This window comes from Hibiscus syriacus, unplaced genomic scaffold (genome assembly GCF_006381635.1).
Source record: "Hibiscus syriacus cultivar Baekdansim isolate YM2019G1 unplaced genomic scaffold, ASM638163v2 tig00110551_pilon, whole genome shotgun sequence".
In the NCBI taxonomy this organism is placed as follows: domain Eukaryota; kingdom Viridiplantae; phylum Streptophyta; class Magnoliopsida; order Malvales; family Malvaceae; genus Hibiscus; species Hibiscus syriacus.
Window position 1 is genome coordinate 1,803,924 of NW_024062778.1, and position 13,864 is coordinate 1,817,787.

The 13,864-nt window shown below is 34.7% G+C and overlaps 1 pseudogene; it reads left to right on the forward strand.

Moving 5' to 3' along the window:
• The first annotated feature begins 3,254 nt into the window (after nt 1-3,254).
• Nucleotides 3,255-3,318, forward strand: LOC120131300 (annotated as a pseudogene).
• Nucleotides 3,319-13,864: the final 10,546 nt, after the last annotated feature.

The following is a 13,864-nucleotide window of genomic DNA, read 5'->3' on the forward strand; positions in this document are numbered from 1 at the left end:
AAAACGCTATCATTTGGTATCAATATTGCATGATTATCTTGCTTGATTTCAAAATCCCCAAATCTGGAAATTTGGGTTTATACTATGGTTGTTGAAATTGATGATGATTATTGATGATTTTGAGGCTGTATGAATTAATGAAGAACACAAGGATGAGGTTAAAGAAAAATAGTTTAGATTTTGGGAATTATAGTAGGTTCGAAAATTCACCAGAAAATATATAAAAATAATTTGGAGGTGAATTTTATATATTGTGTTCATATATGGATTTAGTTTTTTTAAAACAAACGGGGATCAATTTCAAGTTGTATAAAAATATATATGAATTTTTAACTGAGGAAAGGTCAGAAAAGTCGGACAGCAGAATTCTGTACAAAACAGATTCTGTTGGTGAACTTTGAAAATTCACCATAAATTGTACAGAATGAATTAGAAGTAGTTATTTATATGGATAGATTCGTATTCGAGTCTAGTTTTTAAATAAAGAAACATAATTGAATTTCAGTGTCTATATCAATACAGAATAATGATTCTTTAAGGGTAGTACGAGTTGTTTGAATTCTGGAAAATTGATGGGTTATTGTATAAGTGTTGTATAATTGATGTACTATTCTGGAATTGTTGTTTGAGAATTGAAAAGAGTGTTAGATGTGAAATTGATTATTTTGGGAAGATTGAAATGATTGGTGATTTAAGTACAACAATTGCATAGTTGGGGTACTTAAATGTATTTATGCTTTTGTAAAAGCATTTGAATGGAAATAATTTCAATGTTGGAATTATTGGTATTAAGAATTTAAGTGGTAAAATGGTGAAGACCATTTTGAGTAAATGGGAAAAGTTGGTTCCAATGTTATAAGGAATTATTAAGAGTTAAATATTTTGATAGATGATGAATTTCAAATATAGTATGGAGATATGATGGAATGTATTTATGTTAGTAAAATACTAACATATGGATTATTATGAATTTGTGATTTATACAGATTGTGATTGATTTGTAATCGAAGCAAATCAAATATAAAAGGGCTTATTGTGGACAATAGTGAGGCTTATATATTTTGAAAGACATAAAGTGTCAAGGTGAGTGCAATACATGCATGAAATTATACATGGATGTTTTATACATCATAAGGAAGACTTGCGATATGTCGACCTTGTTTATATCGACATGATTTTATATCATTTTTTATAAATTGACATTGATATGTCAGAGTATGAAATTAAAATGCATTGATCACTGATTTTTGCATATGATTTTACCATGAATGTTATTTCGGGTATGAACTGCCCCATTGTTAAATATTGATAATATACTTTGCCATGGATGAATCAAATAAAATAGACTGTATGCCCAAGTCAGTTATTGAGGGACAGGGTATAGTTGGCATGCCATAGAGTCCAGCAGCAGGCTGCATATTCGGGAATACACTAAAGGATACCTAGTGTATATGGTGGGCACGACCTTATGTGTCATATTCGGGATAGCACTACGGTGCTTATATTTGACTCGTGTACCCAGGGTCCTCAGGGTTGAATATTGGGCTATAGGCTATGGTTTATGGTTTATTGCTTAATAAAAGGTAAGCATACAAATAAGCTTACGAGCTTTTGGAATAATGGCAAGTATATGGGTAAAATAAGCTTACGAGCTTATGGAATTTAAATGGTAAGTATTTTGGTAAAATAAGCTTACGAGCTTATGGAATAAATGGTAAGGGATTTTATATTATTTTGATCATGGTAAAAATGATTTTATGGAAACTCAATTTTTGACATTGAAAATCATGCATGAATTGTATTGCACTGTTAAATGTTTTAATTGCCTCACTAAGTTTATACTTAGCGTGTGATGATTTTCACGCGTAGGTAAAAAGCAAAGAATAAGAATAAAGAGTTCAGAATGACATCAAGCATTGAGAGGTATATTTCAATATCAGTAAGACATCCAATTGTGAAATTTGATTTAGATAGTGGCATGTAATTTGATAATGTTATATTTATTTTGTTGAATAAATTTTGGAAATTGTTATAGTGATGAAAGGTTAATTTTTATGAGATTTATATGAAATTTTTGAAAGTTACTGTAGCATGTCCAGTATGAAAAAGGGGTGCCGATTCCCCTGCTACAGGGAATCGATTCCCCCACTGTTCACTGTTCGGGTACTATTCACTATTCATAAATAAAAATATTTTGAATTAAATTGGTTACAACGAAACGTAATTTTTATGATATGAAAATTTATAATATCATTTACTATTTTAAGAAAATAAATTTTAAATCGCTTTCGAATCGTAAAATGGTTTTAGAAATTCGGATAACATCTATAATCTGTATAGGTATAATTATACGGGTTACAGGTGTTACAGATATAACCAGATTAAGACAAATCCTAAATATTTGGAAAAGACCACATTTTTCACAATGTGGGGAACTTTCTGCTACAAGGTGATGCCCTTCGGACTAAAGAATGTTGTGGCAACAAATCAAAGAGCCATGGTGACCTTGTTTTATGACATGATGCACAACTAAATTGAGGTTTATATCGATGACATGATTTTCAAAGCACAAACTGAAGATGAACATGTCGAGAATCTAAGAAAGCTCCTTCAAAGATTAAAAAAGTTCCAGATGAAACTGAACCCCAACAAATGTACCTTTTGGGTAACATCCGGAAAGCTGTTATGCTTCGTGGTTAGTAGGAGAGGTATCGAAGTCGATCCAGATAAAGTCAAAGCCATCCATAATTTACCTCCACCACAAACAAAGAAAGAGGTTCAAGGTTTTTTGGGCAGGTTAAATTACATAGTGTGGTTCATATCTCAATTGACCTACAAGTGTGACCTAATTTTCTGCCTTCTTCGAAAAAATAACTCTAGAACATGGGATGAGAATTACCAGACTGCATTCGAGAAAATAAAAGAATACTTATCTCACACTCCTATCATAATGTCCCTCATTCAGGGTAAACTTCTATTCTTGTATTTATCTATATTCGAGAACTCAATGGGTTGTGTTCTGGGTCAGCATGATGAATCCGAGAGAAAGGAAAGGGTCATTTACTACCTGAGTAAGAAGTTCATTGATTGCAAAATCAGATATCCTCCCATCGAAAAGCCCGATGGTAGATGTTGTTATCTGAATTTGACATCGAGTACGTGAGCCAAAAAGCTATAAAGGGAAATGCCATATCGGATTTCTTAGCAAGCAGAACTGCTGAAAATTTCAAGCCACTAGACTTTGACTTCCCAAACGAATATTAGCATGGCCCCTACGTAAGGATGACACGCACAAATCGAGAAATGGTCCAAATTTTTTCTCCACTAGATTGGGGAGTATTCCTTTTCCCTCTCTTTGTTTTTAAATTCAATATATGTTTTGGGACAAAATGGATTAAGTGAGGGGAAAGATAAGTATGTCGCCAAATTTTTCCTTAACTTGTTTGATTGTTTGAAATTGAGTTATTCTGATATTGATGTGTTGGGATCATTGGTTGCTAGCCTTGAACTTCACTTTATACTCTTGCTTCCTTTTGGATTGTGATCATGTTTTGATCGAATTTAATTTGCATGATTGGTGATTGGTATAGCTGGTGAATTTTTTGTTAAGTATAGATATTTCATGCTTTTGTCGATAGAGATGAACTTGACTCAATGCATATAAACTTTTCTTGTGAGATTTGAGCCTAACGAGCATACATTTTCTTTCTTGCTCATTGTTTGACTTGTGTGTGCCAGACTAATTAGGATGTTCTAGAACTTGTAATCACAATCATATCGAGACTACATATTTAACGTAATGTTTTAATTTGATAGGAGCACCTAGGATAAACCCACTATTCCCAAAAAAGCCTACCCATTTACATACCACTAGTGAACCATATTTGAGCCTATTTCCATTTCTTTGTTTTACATCTTAATTAAACCCCAAGCCTTTCTTTTTTATATTTTTGCTCTCTTTTCACACCCTTACCGAGACTTGAGATCTTGTATCACTCTTGTTCCATGAAAAAAAGAAAAGAAAAAAATCATTGTTTCGAAAAAAAAAGCAAGTTGTTCACTGTTTCAAAAAACACCTTCGTTAAAAAAAAGAGGGGAAAAAATAGATCGTTTCAATTGTCTTTCATCTATTCTTTTTCCTTGTTTCATTATACTTCATGTTAATTCGTGGATTGTTCTTAATTATTTCGATCTCTTGTTTCGGTATTTTAAACTTTTCTTTTTGGCCTTTTCCCTACCCTAACCTAAGACCCGATACACCTTGTTTAAAGACCCCTTGATTATTGCATTATGTTCATTTTTCGTAGTGGAGACTTGATTGGATTCCAAGCCTATGGTAATGTTTTGATTAGTTTCGGTTTGAGCGATTTCATTCAACCCAAACACTTTGAGCGGATATGTGTGAATTTTTGTGAGGTATTGAGTCATGTTTCATTGAAATTGACAATTAATTGGGATGTCTTGCTTACTTTAAATTTTCTTAGTTGTGTCTTTGCTTGATTGTAACTTGAATTCAGCAAATGTCATGGACTTAGTTCGATTGGAAGTTTGAGGAATAAATTGAAATTGAATATGACAACTTATGATTTTGACATGTTAATTGAGGAATGCTTGAAGATAATCATTGAATAAGTGAGGGGGAATTTGATAAGTGTTTAATTTATTAAATATTTTTCTTTTAAATTACTCCTTAATCATTTTTTCGTTTTAATTCATTTTCTGTACAGGATGTCAGATTCTGGAAATTGCACTAAAAGGAAGGTATTCTGCAATTGTTTTATTATTTGGTCACGACTCTAGGCATGACACGGTTTGACGTGGAAGTTTCTAGAAGATATTTGGAAGCCGATCATGGCTTATGCGCCATACCTGAGATAACTGAAAGGCATCGCCCAAACCAATACTAGAATTAAAATTCTATACATCGGATTTAAACATGGTGGAGAATCCAAGATCAAGATCAGAAATTCAAGAATCCAGAATCAAGAGTCATAAGGATTGACAACAAGATATTGAAGATTTCCCTCCAAATTATTCTTGTTAGAGTCAATGTCAACTTCACAGCGAAAGACATTAAACTTGAGCCAATGCAATTTTTAAGATTAGATTTCAACTTCACAACGAATGACATTCAATTCAAAGATCAATTTCATAGCGAATGAGTCACCCACAATTTCAACTTCACAGCGAAAAATATTAATCTCAAAGCGGTTCAATTTATAAGATTGAATTTTAACTTCACAACAAATTATATCCAATACAAAGCTCAACTTCACAACGAAAGAGCCACGTACGATTTTGACTTCACAACGAAGGATATCGTACCCAAAAGATTGACCCAACTTCACGAAGAATGAGTCATCTGTAACACAAAAACCAGTTTTATACCAAAGTCTTCAGGTCAAATGTTAGCTTCACGACGAAGTATATTGGGCTAGAAGACGATCCAGAAGTGACTTTCAAATGCTTTGAGCCCGGTTTCAACTTCACGACGAAGGATATCGTGCTCAGGATTTTTCAGTTCAAAGCTCAACTTCACAACAAATGAGCCACCTACGATTTCGACTTCACAACAAAGGATATCGTACATCAAAGATTGACCCAACTTCATGATGAATGAGTCATCTATAACACAACAATAAAAAACCAATTTCATACCAAAGTCTTCAAGTAAAATTTCAGCTTCACGATGATGTATATTGGGCTAAAAGATGATCCAGGAGCGACTTTCCAATGCTTTGAGCCTGGTTTCAACTTCACGACGAAGGATATCGTGCTCAGGATTTTTCAGTTCAAAGCTCAACTTCACAACGAATGAGCCACTCACGATTTCAAGTTCACGAATAAGGATATCGTGCCCAATGGATCGACTCAATTCCACAGCAAATGAGTCAACTGCAACAACAAGGAACTATCTTCTAACCTAAGTCACATAATAGCTCAAGGCGAGAAGGGTTATCTATCAACAAAAACCTTCGAGTTCGATTACATTCAGCTCGAGGGCATATCAACCACATGGTAGCATCGAGGAATTACTTTCCGGTTGAATTTGCAAGCTGAGGTCTTTAAACCAAGAAGAAGACCAAGGTTGACTATAATTTGGCCACAAGAAACCACCTTCTAATTCAAATTCTAAACTACATGAAGAAGGATATCATTTCAAGACTGATCCAACTTCGTGACGGAGAAGTCAGCTGCAACTACCGAATGAAAATTTGTGTCATTTTATCTTTGTCCTATTTTTCCTTACATGAAAAAGGACAAAGAGGGGCAGCTGTAGACACCCATTTTCGTCCGGGGCTTATTTAGTATATATATTAATATTATATTTTATCTTTGTATTTTAGTTTAAATAGATGTTAGTATTTCAATTAGGATTTAGGATATTATTTTAAATATTATTTTATTTTATCTTTGTTTTAGGTATTTTAGTTTAAATAGTTTTAAGTGTTTTAATTAGGATAAAAGATATTATTTTAAGAATTATCTTTAGCTTGTTTTTAGGAATTTGAAGGCGATAAATATCCTCTCAAGGTAAGCCTAGAAGACACACATCTGAGCTCACACACATCTGAGAATAAAATATCCTTCTTCTCTCTAGCTTTCTCTCTATTTTTCGTACACTTCTTTTTTTTCTTTTAAATTTCGTTTTCCACAATTATGCTAAATATGACTTTGGTCATGCTTAGCTAATTTGTTTTAAGCCGAAGGCTAAAGCGAAGGCTCAATTCTAAACGTGAGAATTCATATTTGACTTTCTGAGAACGCACTTAGCAAAATTGTATGCTAAGAGAAAACTGAGATCAAAACCAATTATTGTTGAAACCACATAATCCGAGTCGGCAGCAAAGAATTGTCCTTGTAAACCGACGTGAATTTTGAAGAAAAGATATATTTCGATGATCAGAGGAATTTGAGGCAAAGTTGAAGTCTGAGGCTACTTACACTATAATTTTCTCTTTATCTCAACCTTTTTAGATTATTTATTTTCTTTTTATTTAATTCTTATCTTTTATTTTAAAAATAACTTTTAAAAACTCATTTTTATCTTTACTACCATTATTTATTATTTCATTATATTTTTCTTTTTTATTTTATTTTGTTTTATCTTTATTTTCTTTTTTATTTTATTTTATTTTATTTTATTTTATTTTTATTTTCTCTTTTAATATTTTTTTATATTTTATTTCTTTTCTTAAATTTAATATTATCTTCATTTATTTTATTTTTTCTTTTAACATTTTTATAACATTTTTTAAATTTAATATTTCTTTCTTTGATTTATTTTTTAAAATTTAATTTTTATTTGATATTATAATCTAACGTTTTCAACTTTTTAGAGGTGATTTCAATCGTTCAAAGGTAAGTAATTTAAATCGAATCTTTATATTTTAATTTTTGTAATTAAGACAGCCGACAAATTAAAATGGTACCGAAAGGGCAGTTCAATGGTGCCTTCCTTGACTGTAACCATTTGACAAAGAACGCTCAAAGAACAAATCGATGTTCGAAAGACTCTTAATCATTTGACAAAGAACGCTCAAACACCCTGTAGTCACCGATGTTCGAACTCGAGATCTCTTAGAATAATAATCATCTCTTTAACCATTGATAAGCCTGTAAACAAATCGAACGTTCAACGAACCGTTTATGAACTGTTCGGCAAGAAGTCCATTTATATCCGTTTATTTATTAAACGAACGAATATAAACAATATTTTATAACTAAAACAAAGCAGGACGAAGACAGTAAAATTAATTTATAAGTAATTAATCATGCACACTGATATGTTTGAATATATATATATATATAAATTGTTTATTATTATAGATTAAATTTATCTAACTCATAAATTATTATATGAAACATTTAAAAGTAATTTTAATAAAAACAACTTACCACGTGTATTATAAAAGCCTTGTCATGAGAATTGAGTAAATAAATACATCTCTTTCATTTAAATCACATTATATAATCGTATATAAAAAAGAGAAAATAACATCAGTGACCAAAAATCCCATATAATATACGATTTTAATCAACTTTTTCCGGATTTGCCAAAATGACCAACAAAATCACAATGCGATCGCTAATTCGCAACACGATCTCCATTATCGCAAATTAGTTTCCAGATTCGCAACGCGATTATGACTATCGCAATGCGATTTTTCAATTTCGCGTTGCGATTTTCCAATTTCGCGTTGCGATTTTCCAATTTCGCGCTGCGATTTTCCCAATTCGCAATGCGAATAAGTAAATCGCAATGCGAATTTGGAAAATCGCAATGCGATACTGACTATCGCAACGCGATAATACAAAATCGCAACGTGATACTGACTTTCACAACGCGATACTGACTTTCACAACGCGATTCTGACTTTCGCAACGAGATTCTGACTATCGCAACGAGATAATACAGAATCGCAATGCGATTTTCAAAGTTCGCAACATGTTTTAGTTTCGCAAGATCCTTCTGAGTGGGACATACCAGATGACTTACAAACAGTTTTGCCACCAGCCATGGACAGAAGGCTACCTGGCCGACCAAAAAGTCACGATCGTATACCGTCTAAGGGTGAAGAGAAGAAGAGATCGACATGTAGTCGGTGCAAGGAAAGTGGTCATACAAGGTTGACATGTGGTTCACCAGTTCCATCACAATCATCTTTTCCTCTACCAAAATATGGATCCTCATCAAAATCCAAAGCTCATATGGTGTCAAGCAAAAGGCAATCAAAATCGCAATCATCTTCAAAATCCCAATCACAACCGGCTTCACCTTTTGGGACTGTTAACTTAGGTGATTTTTAAATGCAAACGTTGTATTATGTGTATTTTATGTGTGCACTTTTAACATTTTCAGTTAGGCATGTATTAGTAACTTGAGTTTGAACATTGCTATGATCTGTTCAGTTGTTATCACTTATTAGACATTCATTTGACTATTGCAACGGGGAAATCGCAACGCGAAAATGACTATCGCAACGCGAAAATGGCTATCGCAACGCGAAAATGGCTATCGCAACGAGAAAATCGCAATGCGAAATGAAAATCGCATTGCTATTTTCTCGTTGCGATTTTCATTTCGCATTGCGATTTTCATTTCGCATTGCGATTTTCATTTCGCATTGCGATTCTCTCGTTGCGATAGTCAGTTTCGTGTTGCGACAGTCTGTTTTGCCTTCAACATAATGCATATTGAAAATAAACAAATCAACTATTACATTTCAATCAATTAAACAAGCACAAATAAGAATTATGTACACATCAATTAAAAAAATCAACATTTACAAATCATTTTTTACAAATCAATTAAACAATCAAAAAATAATAATAATTCTTATTTCCTCATCAATTATTGAATCAATGAATCAACTTTTGCACCCGTACATCCATTTCACGAAGTTCACTTAAGGATTAACCTGCAGAAACCAAACATTTGCTCAAACAAGACTTCCTACACATCTAAAACCTACAAACAGCAAATTATTGAATTCTAGATACTTAACCAAACATTTTCAAACCAAAAGGAGTATATATGTTAACAAAACTTGCATTTGACTTACCAGTTAACAATGGATACTTTCATAACGCGGATGTAGGTAGGCAGAGTCTCGAATATATCGCTCTAGCCATATAATGCCGAAACCACAAGCCTACTGCAGCTCTATCTCTATCGGTGGGAGGTAGAAACTCTGTGCTTCTCGTCGTCAAACGCGCCAAACACATGCATACGAGAGGACCACAATCCCCTCTGGCTCCCGGCGATTGTTGTGGCGCGGTCTCATCTCTGACAACTGTGACATTGAACTTCTTTAGCTTCTTGTGTCCAGAATAAGTCCAATAATTAATCCCATCCAAGAATTTAGCCAAATGAGAGCTCTATCCCTTGATAATATCTCTCAAATCAGACAGTGATATGTAATTTATCATGCTGTCATATACTATTATCTTCAGGGATGGGAGCTGAAGTTGGACGAGAAGCCAATGACGACATTCCAAAACAGGGATAAACACCTGCAATCATAAGTAATAATTCATTTATTTGCGCACTTATTTATGAACACCTTTAAAAAATTTAAAAAATAAACACTAACCTTATCGGCCTCCCACCATGCAGGATAAAGTTTAGTTTGTCCATTGCCCAACGAAAATGATTCATCTCGTTGATTCTTCAAGTGAACTGCGTGAAAAGCCGCCGGCATTATTGTATATCGCGAATTTTTTTTATTTTTCCTAAGCTTCCTTATTATTAGAAGACGTGACACCCACGCATCGATATGTTGTTTTACAAAAAAGACATATATTAGTGAATTACATTAATTTTTAAAAAAATTAATCAAAATCATATATAAGATAAATATAAGACTTACCTCCCCATCGAAATAGCCACTGTCTTCAACCCCTAATAACACACCCCACCAAGACCGATTAAGCACCAAATACATCTCATCGTTGAGTTTGCTTATGTCAGTGTAACACCCTTGGCTCCGTTCATGTAGATAAAAATCAACTGCGGTCTTAGCCCAAAGGGTATTATCCATAATTGTTTCCGGTAGTTGTCTCCTCTCCACTTCAGATACCGGAAGGGTACTACCCGGTAACTCATACGAGAGCCAACTCTCATCCATCATGTCCGGTAATGGTGGGGGTTTCTCAATAATTCGATATATTACCCCATGTGAATCGGGCTCTGGAATGGTGGGAGGGACCTCTTCAACGATGACAGTGGCCTCTTGAACGATGGGGGGACTCTTGAAGGATGATAGGGGCCTCTTGAACGATTGGAGGGGACTCTTGAGGGATAACAGGTGAGTCGGGCTTCTTCTTGCGGAGTCTTCGCACCATTGGGGTGAACGGATACGTAATAGCACATTCACGTCGTCTGATGCGTAAACTCCGTCGTGCAAGGAAAACCCGACGTAAAGCATCCACCTTATCGAGCCGCTAAAAAAAATTAATACATAAATCAGTAAATAAACAGACATGATATTAAACAAAGACAAATATGTTTCAAACTTGCATTGTATTCACCCAAGTCATTATTCTATCATAGTTCACAAAATGCATCAGATAACATTTCAGAAGTAAGCACTTATATAAACATTTGAAAGGACAACATATATAAACATTCAAGAAGAATAATAGTTTACTTTCGCAACACGAAACTTACTTTCGCAACGCGAAAATGACTATCGCAACGCGGAAATGACTATCGCAACGCGGAAATGGCTATCGCAATGCGAAATGAAAATCGCAACGACAAAATCGCAATGCAAAATGAAAATCGCAACGACAAAATCGCAACGCAAAACACAAATCGCATTGCGATTTTCATTTCGCGTTGCGATTTTGTCGTTGCGATTTTCATTTCGCATTGCGATTTTGTCGTTGCGATTTTCATTTCGCATTGCGATAGCCATTTCCGCGTTGCGATAGTCATTTTCGTGTTGCGAAAGTAAACTATTCTTCTTCTGCAAATTGAAACTTGAATGGATTGCATTACTTTAACCAAAAGACAAAAACAAAACCAAAAACAAATACTAATAAAAACAGTTTAGCAGTATTGGAAGCAACCGAATGAATTTATTAAGCAATCTAAGTAAAATGGTTAATCTAAGTGAAATTACGAGTAAATTTATCATCAAGTTAAATATGAAAAATCTTAAACTTACCTCGTTGCGTAGAGTATGAACCGCATTCTGCAACGATGCTACCATCTCACGTAGAGCGGCTACCTCACCACGTAAAGTAGACACCACAACACGTCATGCACCATCGTCTTTGCGTAAAGTACCGACCTCCTCACGCAAGGCATTGACCTCATCACGTAACTCCCCTAACTCATCCCGTGGAGGTGGAGGTGGAGAACATGGAGATAAACGTCGTGGCATCTTTGTCGGTCGCCTATCTTGCGGTGATGGTGGAGAAGAGGCTCGATGATGTGACAGAATAGGTGATGGCTGTCGTTGTGGAGATGTATAGTCGGGTCGATCAGGTGATGGCTCTGGGTGAGGTGATAGCTCTGGGTGAGGTGATGGCTCCCGAAGTGGAGGCTGCTCATCATCCGTGCCATCAAAAAAAACGCTTACTAGCTTGCCACCAATCAGTGGCAAGCTCAGCTTCTGTGGGTGTCAGCCTCTGTAATGGAGTGTTGGCCTCCTAACAATATAAAAGCTCAAAAAAAGTTAAACGTGTACTAGTAATAACTTATTTATAAACATATGGTAGTATTTATGTTAACTTACATTATTTATTGTCGTATATCGTAGTAAATCTTCCCATTGCAAGGTCTGTTTCCTCTTCCAGGAAATAGCCCTGGGAATATCATTTGAAGTTTTTATTGCATATGTCTTCATGGCGGGAAAGGCCTCAAATATCCAAATCTACAAACAATATAATAACAAACATTAGTAATTGTTAAATAATTACTTATAATTTTGGAAACATTATATAAAAATTCTTACCTTAAAGGCCCAAATAAAGCCTGTCAAAGTGTATTTGGAACCATCGCCATGCAAACTTTTTCGATCATCCAAGGCAGATGATAACTTATTCCATGTAGCTTTCCATAAATACGAGCCCCACGGAAACAGGTTCCATGCATTTAGGTCTTCTACCAATTTAATTAGATCATTCATAATATGTTGTCTGGCCTCTCTGCCTAAAAAGCCGGCATGCAAAAGTATTAGAAGGCATACTCGGACAACATCGACGTCATCCATCCGAGTAAAACCATCTTTCTTATTCAATAATCTCGTCAGGTCTTCCACGTGTAGATTCGGCCTCTCCAGCTCAGGAAAAACCCGGGATAACCATGATGGGCGGGTAATGTGTCTAGTGTACCGACCTACATCATCGTGTCTGAAGCGTAGACCGGTGATTAAGCAAAACTCCTCCCGCCCAAAACACGTATACACCGGTGGAAAATCAAACCATATCTCTTCATCACGACGTTGTATAGTATCAGGTAGATCCCTAGTCATGGTTTGAAGAAACAGGTGTGTCAACATCGCATCTCCACCGGGATGTTGTACTTTCAGCCATGGCCCGAAGCAAGTATCCTCAAACATTTTTCTTTGTGCAGGTGAAAGCTTCGACGCAATTGTTTTGGCCAAGCTGACTTTATTTCTTAAGGTCAATTGAGCCGAATAAAAGTTCTACAAAAACAATAAACATACTAAGTTAGATATACCAAAAACGACACTGTGAAGATATACCAAAAACAATAATAAACATAAAGAGTAGTAGTTTATTCTTCAAACTTAAATTTGCAACACTGTGAATTTCTTATTTGTCTTTGTTTTTTGGTTGAAGTAATGCAATTCATTCAAGTTTCAATTTGCAGAAGAAGAATAGTTTCTGAAAATGAAAATCGCAACACGAAAATGACAATCGCAACGCGAATTTGACTATCGCAACGAGAGAATAAAATCGCGTTGCGATTTTGTCGTTGCGATTTTCATTTCGCGTTGTGATTCTCGGTTGATTTAATAAGCAATCTAAGTGAAATGGTTAATCTATTATTGAAATTACCAGTAAACTTATCATCAATTTCAATATGAAAAATCTAATAATAATGCAAAAATTTCAAAAAGAAAATAATTAAAAAAACTAACCCTCGGTGGTTGATTTGGTTGATTTTCCATTTCTGATTATGAGGGTGGCTCTGAGAGATGGAGATAGACGGATTTCGCTGGAGATGGGGACGGATTTTGTCGGAGATGGGTGAGAGAGTGAGAGATGGAGATGGGATTGAGTTGTGATTTTAGGTTTTAGGTTATGAGTTGCGATTACGGGATATACTGTGGACGGTTCAGTGTTCCAATATATTAATATTCGTGTTTGGAATTTGAAAATAAAA